General features: G+C 34.4%; 2 long non-coding RNA genes across 2 annotated transcripts; both read right to left on the bottom strand.

Annotated features, from left to right (window-relative positions):
- Nucleotides 1–1,265: 1,265 nt before the first annotated feature.
- Nucleotides 1,266–10,849, bottom strand: LOC148780339 (uncharacterized). Its single transcript, XR_016041283.1, has 2 exons — nucleotides 10,434–10,849; nucleotides 1,266–1,593 (listed from the first exon to the last, which is right to left on the bottom strand). It is a non-coding gene; the product is annotated as an uncharacterized LOC148780339 (long non-coding RNA).
- Nucleotides 3,598–10,162, bottom strand: LOC148780340 (uncharacterized). Its single transcript, XR_016041284.1, has 2 exons — nucleotides 9,935–10,162; nucleotides 3,598–3,764 (listed from the first exon to the last, which is right to left on the bottom strand). It is a non-coding gene; the product is annotated as an uncharacterized LOC148780340 (long non-coding RNA).
- Nucleotides 10,850–13,431: the final 2,582 nt, after the last annotated feature.

The raw sequence follows: 13,431 nt of genomic DNA on the forward strand, positions 1-13,431 counted from the left end.
ATGGATTACAGATTTCTCAAATTTTTAAAGGAAACTATTTTGATAGGGATGCTGTCTAATCAAAATAAAATAAGGGAAAAGTTTATATAGGGCCGAGGCTCTAAACAATCAAATTTGAGCCTACTTCAAAATTTTTCTAGAAGAAGTTGTTTTCATGTTCAAATATTTTTAAATTGATCATCTTGACATCAAGATGTATAAACATGAAAAAAAAAAAAAAAGGATTTCAAGTTATGAAAATAGGGTATTTTGTAACGCATTTTTGGACTGTCAATTTTTAAGATTTTCAAGTTTTCGTAGATCTATTTATCTGTATTTTTGAAGCTTTAAGAGGTGCTCCCAAGTTAGGCAGATTCATCCATGGGCCGATCCCAGGCTCCATTCGCGCTATGGTTCCTGCGCGTGTTCCATTTCCCAACAACTAAAGATACAAACATAGCAATAATTGGTTCATATGAACTGGTTGAATACTACGGATATAAACATAGCAATAATTGGCATCATATGGGACGTTGAATTAAATGCATGAGGTCAGGGTGGAGAAAATGTAGGTCGGTGGAGAAAATGGAAGAGGGAGTTTAGCATAGGTGTATGTGTTCGGTGGTATTGTTTGTCTTTATCTTTTTCTAACTCAGTAATCGTGCCTTCAATGGTTTGGTAATTAGCCGTTAAATGAAATAGAGGCAAGTAACAACTATCAAGTGCATTTAACTTGTAGCAGTGGTGCACATAACCACCCACTATATTAAATGAACAACTATATTTAATTTATAGTTGTTGGTTGTGCATTTAACCACTACTACACTGAGTAAACAGCCTCTTGGTGCTTTATAATAAAAGCCCTCCATCCTATACGAGTTAGGCACTTAGAATACATTTTTGAACCTCTCAATAACACACCATTCTTTGTAATTCTAAGCAGCAAAGCCAACAAGCTCATCTCTCTCTCTCTCTCTCTCTCTTTCCACTCGTTTTTCACGCTCTCTATAAACCATTCTAGACTTTGGTGTCTATTGTAGGTTTCTAAGCTCGGATGCATAGAGCATAAAGCATCAAAATAAACCTCTCTGTTTCTTGTATTCTGAGAAAACTTGCTCTTTTTATGCAAACCAAATACTGCATCGAAAGGAGACAAATATCACCTTGAGATAGTGCTCTTGCGTGCTAAAAAACAAAAAAAAAATCAAGCCTTTGTTTTTTTTTCAAATTTGTACTACTTTTCGCCCCTGTTTCACCGAACAATTTTTCATCAATTCAAGACGATATTAATGAGTAAAAACAACGAGATTGTCGTAATTTCCTTGAAAGTCATGCACCATGATTTTAAGAGATTGCAACAAAAGGTCATCTCTCTACTTACTATACTCAAGGTGGCTTACATAGTCATTGAATCTAAACTTGTACCACAACCACCATCTCATGACTCGATTACTTAACAAACTCAAGTATACAAAATATGGATGAAGGATGACTATATTTGCAAAGGTCACATCTTCAACGCTTTGGCGGATCCGACCTATGACATGTATGCATTTGTTGCCACAGCGAGAGCATTGTGGAAGCCTCTTGAAACTAATTACCTCACTGAAGAATCTGCTAAGAAAATGTTTCTTGTTGTTAATTTTCTAGACTTTGAATTCAATGGAAACAAGCCAATGCTTTGTAATAACTGAACTTAAAGATTGTGAAATTTCATTAGATGAATATTTTCTAATAGGCGTTATTATTCACAAGCTATCCTCATATTGGAAAGAGTATCAAAATAAAATGAAACATAAGAAAGTAAACTTTGATTTGATTCAACTTCAAAGATTTCTTCGAATTGAAGAAGAGAATAGACTTCAGGAAAAGAAAGATGAAACAACAAATTTTCATACTAAAACACACCTTGTTGAGAAAAAATCAAGTGCTCAATAACAAGAAGCCTTTATTTTCTAAAGTCTCATAATGAAAATTATAAGCACCAAAAGTTTAATGCCAACAAAAATAAAAGGAAAACCTCTTGTTATGTATGTAAAATATCGGGATACTATTCAAGAGAGTGTCGGCATTGGAAAAGGCCCTAAAGGTCTAGCAACCAAGTGAACATGACCACTGATGAAAATTTTGTATCAATGCTCACGGAAGTAATCATGATCGATAAAGATAATGGATGGTAGGTCGATACTAACGCTACCATTCATGTGACTAACAATCAAGACTTGTTTAAGACCTTTGAACCAGTAGGTGATTGTAATTCAATTCAACTTGAAACCCAAGCTATGGCAAATATTTTTGATTAATTTTATATTATAATTTTTACTATTTGAAATTAATTATGCTAACTACGAAAAAGGAAGCCAATTTTTTTAACTTCAGTAATTAATGATTTTTTTAAAATGCAAAATTAATGCTTTAGAAATAATTTATGACTAATTAATAGATTTTTAATTTCACATTTTCAAATTTATTAAGAATTATTATCAACACATTTTTTGTCCCATGGCTTCATGCTTTCCTTTCTAAATGTAATTTTAGATAGCAAAAGATTTTAAAATATTTTAAATATCCTAGTTATGAATTTTTAAGGCTTTTAAATTTCATACATGAATCAATTTTTAAGGGAAATCCCATTGATAGATGATCTAGAGTAGCTTGAAGTCTATGCTAGGGTCAAAATTATAAATTGTTTTGTCGATGGTTCTATCATAGTTCGATTAATACGCACTTTCCCTTTGCGATGGTGCATATTGATTTTTTTGGGAATAAACACATATTTTGAATGGCCTTCATATCTTTATTTCAAAGTATATATATTTTCATGGTTATTGACATGAGATTTTATATATTCTAATAATTGTTGCACATTAACTATATGGGTGCGGTTTGTATAGAGCCTAGGCTCTAAACAATCAAATTAGAGCTACATTCAAATAATGTTGGGAAATGTGGCTTTCATACGGAAAATCTTTGTGATAGCCTTAAAATATATTTTCATCTTTATTTTTAAAATTTAAAGCTTCAAACATAGTGCAGATCGACAAGTCTATGAAAACTTGAAAATCTTGAAAATTGACGGTCCAAAAATGCATTACGAAATACACTATTTCCAAAACTTGAAATCCATTTTTTTCTCATGTCCATGCATCATGATGTCAAGATGATCAACTTGAGGATATTTGGTCATCAAGTCAACCTCTTCTAGTGAAAATTTTGATGTAGGCTCTAATTTGATTGTTTAGAGCCATGAGTCTTTCAGTTCTGTATTTTTTCCCATTGAGAAAGGTTGATATTTTCATTTGAGAGTGGTTTATATAAGGTGTCAACCTTATACTGTAGAAGTAATGTGCACCTAAAAAATCCACCTCAAAAGGATGTTTAGGTGTCCGAAATGCTTATGGTGGCCAAAAAATATATTTTTACCCCTAATAATAAAATTTAAAGATCCAAAAATAATGTAGATCAATACTCATTTCAAAATCTTGAAAATTAAATTTATCTATTGCATATTTATGTGATCGCTTATTTCATTTTTACGTACAACGCACATAATCCTGCTAGTGTTCTTCTAAATGGAATGGGCAATTCGTTTTATTAAGGTGACAATAAAAAAAGAAAAATTCAACCAGTACTAGCATTCATCCATAATTAAGCAAACTCCATTTGACAGGAGAGAGAGAACAGTCTTGTGCAAATAAGTAAAACACATAATAACATCTCTCATCCCAGAACCAACACTGCGTTGATGAGAGTGAACAATCCTGTCCAAATAATATATGGATCGCCTGTAGAGAGATGAGAGAATTGCATATATTTCAATCTCAAAATCTCTTACGAAAAAAAGAAAACCCACTACCACTACATAACTTGCCCTTTGATAAGCAAATCATTTGTTTTCATAAAACACAGTCGAACTAAAAATGGAAATTCCATAAAACATCATATTTTCTCAATAAAGAGATAAAAATTAGTATGCAATCTTCTAAGAGAACATGGAGAACAACTTTAAGAGAAAAAGATGAACAAGGAAAACAAAAATGAGTTATATTCACTGCTCTTGAAGTAATGAGATTCAAACAAATCATGGAGCAATGAGCTTGACATGCAAGAGGCACCATTCTACTGGCAAGAACCCACAAAGCAGAGGAAATTTAAGGTATGCCTGCCCAAATAAGTTAAGAAATGAAATTTGGTTTGAGTGGAAAGCCTAACAATCAATATGAGGAAATGGATTTTGGCTTCCATGCTGGGGTTACCAGCTATGGTGATAATATCATAACCAGGATATCACAGAGAATAAGATGGAGTGCAAGTTATGTGATTATATGCTTAGTGGATAATTAGAGAATATGAAAATTTTGTGGAAATGACTGATCCAATTTCAAGACTTTGGGGGTTGAGGGGCAGGTGGTGGGGTTTAGGGGCAAAGGCCATGCTCTACATCATTCTTGATCAAAACAAGATATTACCATCGCTAGACTCAAAATGCTTGGGATTAAAAACCCTAACCTCTATGTCTAGCAATCAGTCCAACGAATGGTATCAGCATCTGTAAACAAAAAGGAATTAATCTGTGAGACCCAGTCGCTAATGTGCCCCTTCAGATAATTGCAAAGACGGAACCAGTGTTTAAAAAAACGCCGAGTCGAACCGGACTCGACCGGTTCGACTCGGGAATCGTCATGGACGGCTCGAATCGCTAAAACAATAAGGAATCGTCCGGTTCTAGAGAGAACCGGACGATTCTGCACAGTGACTCGCCGATTCATTGTACGGAATCGGCGAGTCCCGTGAAGAACACGGGTTGCACAGTGTTCTTCACGGGATTCTTCGAAATTTGTCATTTTTTGATCATTTTTCTTGTTTTTTTTGACATGTGATCTAATTTGCAAGCTTTAAACAGCTTTATTAAGCTTTTACACGGATTGAATGGTTGAGAAATTTGGTGTTTTTGGATCACGAAACTTGCATTTTTAGGGTTTCCGCCTTTCCTTGTGTTTCATGCCAAATAGGGCATGAATCTTTCAAAATTTATAGGCATTTTGATCGTAAAGTTGGTCATCAAAACCTTATGTTACTAATTTGTGATAATCGTTGAGAAAAACAGAGTTCTTCGGAGATTGAAGGCTCCGATTCACAAAACCAGGTAAGAAGTTTGGGTTTTTTTTTTTTTCCGCCATATGATTAATTTCGCTACATATTTTGAAGATAATGAGTTCAATTTGTAGGGTTTTTAATCTTTATTGTGTCTATTATGATTTAACATATTCAATTTTATGTAATTTGGTCAATTACAGCATGAAATTTTAGATGAACACATAGATGTCTGCGGAACCAAATTTTTGCTGTTTTTTTTTTTTTTTTTCCGCCTTTTGATTTTTTTTTTCATGATATATTAGAAATAATATGTTCAAAATTTAGGGTTTTGATTTCGTATATTGTTGTTTATCAGAAAATGTACTCAATTGGATGTAATTTATTCACTTAGAGGTGGATTTTTGAGTTAAAATGGCTTATGTAAGATGGCTCTGTGAAGAATAGAATTTTTTGTAATCCTTGATCGAATTTTTTGTAATCCACGATCGAAATGTTTCTTCTTTTTTTTGTAATCCATGATCGAATATTTTGTTTTTTGTTTTTTTTGTAACCCATGATAGAGTTTTTTGTAATCCATGATTGAATTTTTTGTAATCCATGATCGAATTGTTTTTTTCTTTTTTTGTAATCCACGATCGAATTTTTTGTTTTTTTTTGTAATCCATAATCGAATTTTATGTAATCCATGATCGAATTTTTTGTAATCCATGATCGAATTTTTTGTAATCCATGATCGAATTTTTTGTAATCCATGATTGAATTTTTTGAAAATTTGTGATTTTTTTTAATATCCATGATCGAATTTTTTTTTGTAATCCATGATCGAATTTTTTTAAAATTTGTGATTTTTTTTTTTCAATCCATGATCGAATTTTTTGAAAATTCTTTAATTTTTTTTTTAATCCATGATCGAATTTTTTTGGTAATCCATGATCGAATTTTTTGAAAATTTGCTGTACTTTTTTTATTATTATTTCTTTTTATCCATGATCGAATTTTTTGAAAAATGATGATTTTCCGAAAAGATGTGAAAATCATGATAAGGTTTTGATTATCATGACGTATTAAACCCAATTTTCAATTTTTATGGTTTGAGTTTGCTGTACTTTTTTTTTTTCCATGATCGAATTTTTTGAAAAATGATGATTTTCCGAAAAGATGTGAAAATCGTGACAAGGTTTTAATTATCATGAGGTATTAAACCATATTTTAAATTTTTATTGTTAAAGTTTTTGTTGAAAAAATTGTATGTTGATAGATTATTTATGTAAAAAAATGTATGTTATTATATTTTTAATGCAAAACTGTATTTTTTTTATCTATTGTTCATCCGTTGTTTAATTAGAATGACTGATGTTAGCTGGCTCTGTGAAGAATTGTTTTTATTATTAATTTTTTAATGCAAAAAATGTATGTTCTTGATAATTGAGTTGTAGCCATGTTTGGAGCTTGCATTTTATATTATATTATCCTGAATGTTTGTAATTGATATGTACGAAAATATTATTGTCAATAGAGGTATTTTGCAATAACAAATAACAACAAATATGACTACATGAACTACCGCAACATATTATCACTACACATGGTGATTATTTTTTTTTTTGAACTGTCAGGTTAATTTTATACTTTTTACATCTTAAAACAGTTGAATCATGTCAAGATCTGCAGAAAACTCTACATGGCAACATGGGGTCAGACTTGATCCCAACAAAAAAGACAAAATTATGTGTAATTACTGTCAAATAGTGATAAGTAGTGGGGTACATAGGTTCAAACAACACTTGGCAGGGGTTAAGGGAGAAGTTTCTGCATGCACTAGTGTCCCTAGTAATGTAAAAAAACAGATGGCGACAATTCTTAATGCTAATAAAGGTAAAAAAATTGTCAACATAAGATGAATGAGGAGATAGCTAGTTTATAGACGCCATCAAGCATGAATGATCTAGAAGAGCAATATAATAATGAGCTGGACATGGCCACAAGATTGAGTTTACATGAACAATATCAGAGGGAACGTGGGTTTAGAATGCCCTGTGGGTCTAGCTCAAACATACATGGTGGGCCTAGCTCAGATATGCATGGCGGGCCCAGCTCGAGTATGTATGGCGGGCCTAGCTCAAATATGTATGGAGGGGTTGGTGGCAATATGTATCAAGGAGAATCAGATGTTGAAGAAATTGTTTCTAGGTTACCTAGGAGTTCCAGTATTGCAGGTCATGGTCGTAAAGATCCATTTCTCTCAAAGCCTAAGTCACAACAGATGACCCTAAAAGGCATGATTAAAGGTACAAGAAACATGTTGGGGAGATATGTTGGTAAATGGTTCTACGATAAAGGGATTCCGTTTGATGCAGCCAATAGCCCATATTTTCCACCTATGGTCAGTGCAATCTAGAGAGTCGGGCCTGGGGTAAAACCCCTGACGGCATATGAGCTCAGTGGGCCAATATTAGATGAAGAGGTGGAGGAAGTTAAAAAGTGGATTGAAAAATATAAACAGAGTTGGCCAAGGACAGGCATTACTCTCATGGGTGATGGTTGGTTGAATAAAGTTAGCAAAAATGAGTTTTTAAACTTCTTGGCCTATTCTCCAAAAGGTACAGTTTTTTTATCTAGCATAGGCGTATCAAGGACGAAGAAGGATGCAAACTTCTACGTACGACTATATGATCAGATAGTGGAGGAGGTGGGAGATAAGCATGTAGTCCAGTTTATTACGGACAATGTGCTTGCATGTGTTTCTGCGGGCAACAAGTTGATGGATAAGGGGAAGCATCTAGTATGGACCCCGTGTGCTGCACACAACATCGATCTTATGTTAGAAGAGATCGGTGAGATCAAAATTGTGAAGGAGACTCTAGAGGAAGCAAGGTTGGTGTTGAGATTTATATACAACCACTCTAAAATTTTATTTATGTTTAGAGAACACTCTAAGAAAAAAGAGATAATCAGGCCTGCCATAACCCGCTTTGCGACCGATTAATTAGCTGTGGACTCCATTCGAGAATCTGAAGGTGCATTAAAGAGATTGTTTACCTATGAAGAGTGGTTAAATGACCGCCTCTCAAAGTCCAGTACCGGTATAAAAGTGGACAACATAATCTCAAATAGGCGGTTCTGGTCTCGATGTTCTAATGTAGTAGAGGCCACTGCCCCTTTGGTCACGATGTTAATAATGGTGGATGCTGACAAGAAAGATACCATGGGTATCTTTTATGAAGGTATTGAGAGGGCGAAATCAGCTATTGGGGAGAAGTGTAATTTTGCTAGCAAAGTGATCGAGATTATAGAAAGGAGGTGGAACACCAAATTTGGACGTCCAATTCATTATGCTGGTAAATATATATTTATATCATTACAATGTTTCATTTTAAATCATTTTTTATGAAATTGTAAATGGCATTTTTCTACCTATATATTTTGTAGGTTTCTTCTTCAATCCAAAATTTTTCTATTTGACACCTGAACAACCCCACAAGATTATGGAAGGGGTCAGATACATTATTGCAAAGTTGGAGAGAAGCCATCGAAATCAAGTAGCAACGATACAAGAGGTATTATTTAATGTTTGGGTAAGAACTTCATTGAGTTGTTATATTTGTGAGGAATAATGCACTAAAACGTAATATATTTATTTTAGCTTGCTATGTATAGGGATGCTATAGGATCCTTCGGAACTAGACTTGCCAGGAATTTTCGAACTATGATGGATCCAGGTTATCCCCTCGTTAATATTTTGTTCATTCATATATTTAATCTTATGAATTGTTCTTGCCCTTACAATGCTTTTTGCATTTTAATTCAGCTGAATGGTGGGAGATATATGGTATTGATGCATCTCACCTAAAGAGGATAGCAATTAAGGTGCTCTTCCAGACATGTTCTGCTACTGGCTGTGAGCTCAACTGGAGTACGTTCCAATGGTTGCACACTATTAGGAGGAATAGACTCGCTTCTGAAAAGCTTCATAAACTAGTCTACGTTCATTATAATTTAAACCTCCGAGAGCGACAAATAAGAAGGAAGCTTGAAGACTATGGGCCGATAGACATAGACACAATATTTGTCACAGACACAGCAGACCAATGGGTAGTAGAAGAGGAGGAGCTAGTGTTGCACAAGAGAGTATTCCTTGAGGCTATCGGTGATGAAGATCTTGAAGAAAGTGATAAGCAACATGAAAGAGGAAGCAGCCAGCCAACGTATCCACAATTCGTCGGAGATGTTGGTAATATTGCACCTAATGAAAGAGAGCGGGAAGGGGGTCTAAGAGAAAATGAGAGAGATGATGATTCTGAGGTCACCCTATCCCAGCCATATTATTCACATATCGAGTCCCAACAACAGTGTAGGGATGAGCACGACAGTGCAAGTGAGCATGAATGATGGACAAGCTTCGGGGATTTTGGATTGGGAACACAACAAAAACTAACACTCATGGATTTGGGAATAGTCAGACGCCTGATAATATCGATGATTCGTTTTTAGATCGAATCAATGAATTGTCAAACGAATTCAATCAATGGCACCAGAGTGACCAAGAAGAACAACAACGTCGTCTATCATTTTATTTTTAGATCGTATGTTACTAATTTTATTCTTTATTGTAGTCCATGTATGTTGATATATTTATTCCATGATAATTCTATGTTTATCCTTTTGTGTGATGTAAATTAAATGCTGAATAGTAGTTAATGCTGGGAAAGAACATATTAATATTTGCATATTCATGCAAAAACATGAAAATTCTTAATGGAGTACCCTCATTTCTTATTGAATTCCTAAAAAAAAATATTTAAAATGAATTTTAATAATTTTTTCGGATTTTGTTGAAACTTTATTCTGACCGATTTACCTAATTTTCGATCCGAATCGTCGATTCACCGTTCCGGATCGATTTTTTGAGCGCTCGATCCGGGTCACCGATCCGTTTTTTTAATCCATTGGACAGAACACAATATCCAAGCAAGTCCTTCATGATTAAACAAAATACAAAAGCCAAAAAGTCACAAGGACAAAAATATTTAAAAAGGAATTGATCTCGAATTCATCACAAGAATTAATATAATGATACAAAACTGGAAAGGAATCAATACAACATATCCTCAAATACGCAATATGTGCAAAGATGCTAAAAAATTGGGGATTAAAAAATAAGGATTGAAAATTTTGGGAGAGGATGAAGGAATTGGGATGAAATTTAATAAAAAAGCCTTTGTGAAAAAATCTGAAAATTAGGGCTTCAAAGTTTCATACATTAGGGCTCTAAATTAGGGTTCACAGAGTAAGCATAAAAAAATGTAAATAAGGGCTTGTAATGAATTAAAAAATGATCATAATAACATAATACATACCTATGTGCAATATTCTATGGTTCAAGTGAAGAACGGAAACAGACAGAGCTCTGCTAGGGTTTGAGAGTGCTCACAAATCCATCTAAATAATGCTTCTAAGCTTCTGTCAGGCCTTCTGAGCTTCTGTGAGGGCTAGAGACAGAGAGAAAGAGAGCTGAGAGAGAGAACTCCATTAGGGTTTGACAGAGCTCACAAATCCGTGTGGGCTTCTATGAGGTCTCTAAGCTTCTGTGAGGGCTTCTGAGAGAGAGCCGTTGTGGTGCCTGCCATAGTCTAGGGGATGGTTTAGTGAGAGAGAGAGAAAGAGAGCCGCGGGGTCATGGGGACTACGGGTTTTATTAGGTCGATTGCATAATATGGGCGGCTCCGGTACGAAAACAAATGCAGGGGAATGTTTCCCGGCTGTGATTTTATTTGGGAAAGTCTAGAATGGGACTATATACCTTGTTATAAAACGATCACATTAATCTTGATCTTCAAGCTCAAATTATGAAAGAAATTTTTTCAAATTTCATGATACATCTAAGCTATCAAATTTCACATTGGATGATTGTAAGTAATTGTGATCACTTTATATCAAAGGTAAATAGTCTCATCGTATATAATCCCTTTTTATTTTACCAAGAATTAGATATTTTTATGGTAAAAGCTTTATCATGGTATTTTATTTGCATATGCATTTGTATGAACGAAATGTATGAAGTGTGATTTACATATGTAAATATTTTTTGGGGAATTTTGATTCGTACACCCTAAAAAAATTAAGAAATGGATAATCCACTTTTAGCATTATCTACACATGCATGATAATAACTATATAGCCTGAAAATCCCATAAAATTTTGAGCAAAAATATGAGATTGAAATGGTCAAACAATACAAATACAAAGAGTCCTGGAAGGGAAGAGGAAATAAAAAAAAACAAGAAGAAATCCAACTCAAACAACCCCCAAAAATTACAATTGAGTGGTGAAAGGAATTTCAAAGCTAGTAACCTTATAAGATAGCGATCAAGGCCCCTCAATGGGAGGAGAGAGCTCCACTCCAGCTTCGGTTATAGGATCCTCAAAGTGAGATTCCGAGGCCCGATCACCACATCCTGACCAAGCTCCCCCAACTATGTTTATATCACAATTTGGAAAAAGAAAAGCTTTCAAAAAGCCATGCATGCCATGCATACCGTATAGGAAAATATTTATTAGTATTTCTCTATTCTTCTTTACTTTAGAATTTGGACAGACTAGTTAAATTAAACAGCTTGAATGGCCCCGCGTCGAGCAGTTTGAATCTGGAAGACCCGTGGGACCCATGGACAGGCCAAGGGTCAGGTTCTGCTCAAATGCACCGGGACATCTTGTCTAGTCCAGTTTCCTTAACATTTTATGAAACTTCAAAAATCAATTAGAATCTATTAAATTAAATAGAACTTAAAAGTAAGGGCATAGTACTCCAAAGCTATCCTCAGCTTTATTTACCTCCGATAAATAGTTCAGGACTACCTCCGATGAATGGTTCAGGTCTTACTGTAGAGTGGCCCACATGGACATTGACATTGGACATTGCATAAACAGTAAATAGATGTTGAATGTATCTTAGGCCAATGTCCCTTGCTTGGTATGGTAAATTAGGGAAATTTACGTAGGGACCGGATTATTCATCCGTTATAGCGAAATGGTTAAAAAATGGGCCGCCATTATCAAGAAGGATGAAATTTTTATTTTTATTTTTATTTTTGACAATTTTTCCCTTGATCTGAAGTTGTAAACATCGGATAGCTTTTTAATCCCCATCCTTTTCTTTGCGTAGGTTCCTTTGAGTGTTTTTTTATGTTATTTTTATGATATTTTTATTTTATTTTTATTTTTATTTTTATTGTTTTACCCACTAGCATTAGACCCCTTGATTTATGACAAAAAAATTTCAGCAGTTGGTGGTCCAATGTTTCACATCCAACTGAGGGTAAAACAATAAAAATAAATAAAAAACACTCACGGGGACCTATATGGAGAAAGGATTGAGTTAAAAAGCGGTTTGATGTTTACAACACCGGATCAGGGGCAAACTTTTTTTAAAAAAAGGGGATTATGTTCTTCTTGGTAAACGGTCCATTTTGGGCCATTTTGTTATAACGGATCAATAATCTGGTCTGCATGTAATTTTTGTAAATTATAAAAGAGACTCATAAATGATAGTGAGAAAAGATATGGAGACTGTTGATCTCATTGATATGGCCTTTAATAAAACAGAATAGTGAGGATTGAAGTCGAAGAGCCGATCCCAATTAATTAATTAAGTAAAAAGTGAGAAAAGATATGGAGACTGATGATCTCATTGATATGGCCTTTAACAAAACAGAATAGTGAGGATTGAATTCGAATAGCCGATCCCAATTAATTAATTAAGTAAAAACTTTGACGATGATGATACTCACATATGAAAGGACATATGGGAGGAAACGTGTCGGAGAGGCTAGGTATTATATTGGGTTTTAATGGTGCATGATGGCAAATTTCAAAAGTTCAATAGAAAAGTAGATAAGAAGAGTCAGAACCTGAATGCAATCACGTGTGAAAACACCATTAACATACTTATTGCATGCAATTGGACGTCCACAGGACAACTGTTCCTAAAGGGCCAACTGCATCATATAATGCTCACAAAACAAAGAAAAAGGTGTCCACCTTCTGTTTTGAGAACACATGATGGAGATAATTTGTAGCTCCTGGTGAATGTCCATCACCTGAACTAATAAGTTCATCTCCACCATACGCTCTTGAAAAAGGACAGTGGATTGCTCCATCAGATGGACGTGTATTGGTCGGCAGTATAGAACATCACATGGACGTGTATTGGTCGGCTTTCCCAATAAGATATTCCCAAAACGAGAAAAGGATGACCACTGCAAATCATTGAAAAGTGGTAGGAAACAGGAAAAATGAAAAATAAAATGAAAAGAAGAGGTAGTGTCACTCATTAGACATCCATGTGACCATGAGAGA

Source organism: Amborella trichopoda, chromosome 9 (genome assembly GCF_054954075.1).
Source record: "Amborella trichopoda isolate Santa Cruz 75 chromosome 9, AtrichopodaSantaCruz75HAP2 v2.0, whole genome shotgun sequence".
Lineage (NCBI taxonomy): Eukaryota > Viridiplantae > Streptophyta > Magnoliopsida > Amborellales > Amborellaceae > Amborella > Amborella trichopoda.